Genomic DNA, 2617 nt, shown 5'->3' with positions numbered 1-2617 from the left:
TGATTAGAAAAAAAATCAAGTGGTCAGTTTACTTCCTGCTAACATGTATGTGTGGCTCCATCAACATTTTCCTCCTCCAATACCCAAAATAAATGAAAAGGAATAAATGTGCGTACTATTTTTCTCAATTAATTTGGTGCACTTATAATTAATGATGTTTAAAAAAGGGGCAAGGAGCTAAGTGTGATATTTTGTAAAGCATCAAAAACACTAGCTAACTTTAATTATCACAAATGTCTAACTTTTTTTTGTTACAGTTTTTTTGGTGGCTGCTTGTCCTGCCCTTTGCCTTTAGCACTGTCATGTTGGCGTGCTCTGGTGGACCGTCTTGGTGGTGATGAGACTGGCATGATATTTGGAGTAGTCGTACCAGAACTGCTGGTTGTTTGCTGTTGGTGCATGCATCTGAGTGTTTCATTCAGGTTAGTGAGGGTGGCATTGAGTTTACGTGTAGCAGCATTTTGATTGTCTACTATTCTGAATAAGCTTTCATTAATCTTTTGACTGTTTTGAAAATGCTCATATAACTTTGCTGTTGTCTGTGCTGTTCTTCCATTAGTCTGTGCTGTTCTTCCATTATGCGCTGTAAGTTGCCCATGACCTGTGTAAGTCTGTACGCATGAGTTGCATGGTATTGCCTATTCTGGTTGTTTGCTCATTTTGTCCACTCAGATTTCTAGAGATTCTTCTGAGGTGAGATGGTAGGCTTGCAAACATGTGTGTCTGCTTACGCAGGCAATCTTCATTAGTGGCCTGCTGTCTAGCCCAAATAGTCCAAAACACCTGATCAGAGCCTTGTGTTCCTGGTGTTGTTGGGCTGTGTTGTGGTGGGGGTGGTGTGCTTTGCAGTGGTGGTGTACTCACAGGTGCTGGGGGGCTCATTCCTTGCATTAATGGCTGCATTTCTAAGATGTTTGTCTCCTCCATGTCACTGTGTTGGTGTTGTTGCAGAGGGATGCTGTTCCCAGGACTCGAAGCTGAAATGTTAAACATATCTCCGTTAGCTATCCATATGGTTGTGAAATGAAAACAAAACACTACACATGGAACACATGTCAATCACTGTTGCTTTCAACTATTCTGCCTAGCAACATCATCACTCATAGCTTAAATACATACATATGCCTGCTTGTGGCAAATGTGTCTGGTTACTTAATTGTGAAAGCAAACACTTTAGTTTTATTGTAGCTCACACATACTCCAGCATAAAATAAACATTGTAATACATAATGTGTTACCTTATAGCTTTGTTCAAACAAACATAGTAATGTTTTTGTAGGTATTTTGCAATGTTACCTTAAGCACACATGAGATTTTTGGAAAAACAAACTTACTTTTTACAAACAAACCAACATGCTTTTTTGTTGCAGCATCTTACACCCAATGTCATACTGTATGACTCAAGTGGACATACATATCTTTACTGGATGTGGACAAGGCCATTTAGTTTGGATTCCATTTCAGCTTTTACTTACTGCGGTAAGTATTTTGGTTTTGGATGTGTTTGGACTTAATGCGGTTATGACTGATTATGATTATGTCCTGACATTTTACACTTTTTTTTCCAGTTTGATACTCACAATCAAGATGAGGGGAGTGTGGATGACGTCTTGGAGGTGTGTCCAAAATTTGGAGTGGGGGGACAGAACATACGGACGATAATCTTCGTGGCGGGGTAGCCTGCTGTGTTTGTGGCGGGACAGACGACCTTGCTTTCTTTTCGGCCACAGGTTTCTTGTGGTGATGTCTAACAGAAGAGCCACTTCTGCTGCTCCATACTTCTTTTGATGGACCTTTTAATGAAAGTGCAATTTTGGTATGGCCATTCCTTTACAAGCATACCCTATACTACAATGGACACTTTACCTGCTTCCGCAGCGTCATCATCATCAGATGTGTTAGGATTTACTGGCCGACGAGTAGTACTGCTTTTTTCCGACACTGTATAAAATGAGATATATTCATAAATCATGCTATTGTGTATACATCCACCAATTATGCTTATAAACATTTATACCTTTAGAAATGCTTGGTTTTTATTTTTTTAAAAACATAAGGAGCAGAAATACCAAAACAAATAATTATAATTTTTAAAATATGCACTATGGCAACATCAAGACAGGCAAACATGTACAGGACACTGACATAGGCCACAAGTTAAAGGAATGGGTTTTTTTAGAAAAAAAAAAAACACAAATTAATTTTGAATGGTTTTTAAAAAAAATACAGATGAAATATCTAATTGGCTCTGTGATGTGGCAATCCAAATACACATTACCACTATATGACCACACAAAAAAACAGCAAATGTTAAGATTTAAAAAAATGCAGTATGGTGTCAGGGAACAAATAGAAGCAAAAAAAATAAAAAAATAAAAATTATATTCAAAAAAACCCTTCTGTAAAGATGACCTTGCACATGTAAATGGTTTACAAACCACTTTCCAGTACTCCAGCCTCTAACATGACAACGACTTATTTTAATTCTAAAAAACATGGAACACTTATATATAAAACATAGTCATATTTTTTAAAGAACAAAACGGCCAAAAGGAAAACATTATTGCAGGACAAATCAGAGACACAACAAGTCCAAACTACACATGCTAAATATCTG

The 2617-nt window shown here is 37.4% G+C and overlaps 1 long non-coding RNA gene across 1 annotated transcript; it reads right to left on the bottom strand.

Annotated features, from left to right (window-relative positions):
- Window positions 1-798: 798 nt before the first annotated feature.
- LOC135050715 (uncharacterized) lies at window positions 799-1982 on the bottom strand. Its single transcript, XR_010241760.1, has 3 exons — window positions 1867-1982; window positions 1581-1793; window positions 799-977 (listed from the first exon to the last, which is right to left on the bottom strand). It is a non-coding gene; the product is annotated as an uncharacterized LOC135050715 (long non-coding RNA).
- Between the last annotated feature and the right edge of the window lie 635 nt (window positions 1983-2617).

The sequence above is a fragment of the Pseudophryne corroboree genome, chromosome 2 (genome assembly GCF_028390025.1).
Source record: "Pseudophryne corroboree isolate aPseCor3 chromosome 2, aPseCor3.hap2, whole genome shotgun sequence".
Taxonomy (NCBI): Eukaryota; Metazoa; Chordata; class Amphibia; order Anura; family Myobatrachidae; genus Pseudophryne; species Pseudophryne corroboree.
This window is presented reverse-complemented; position numbering and strand designations above follow the sequence as displayed.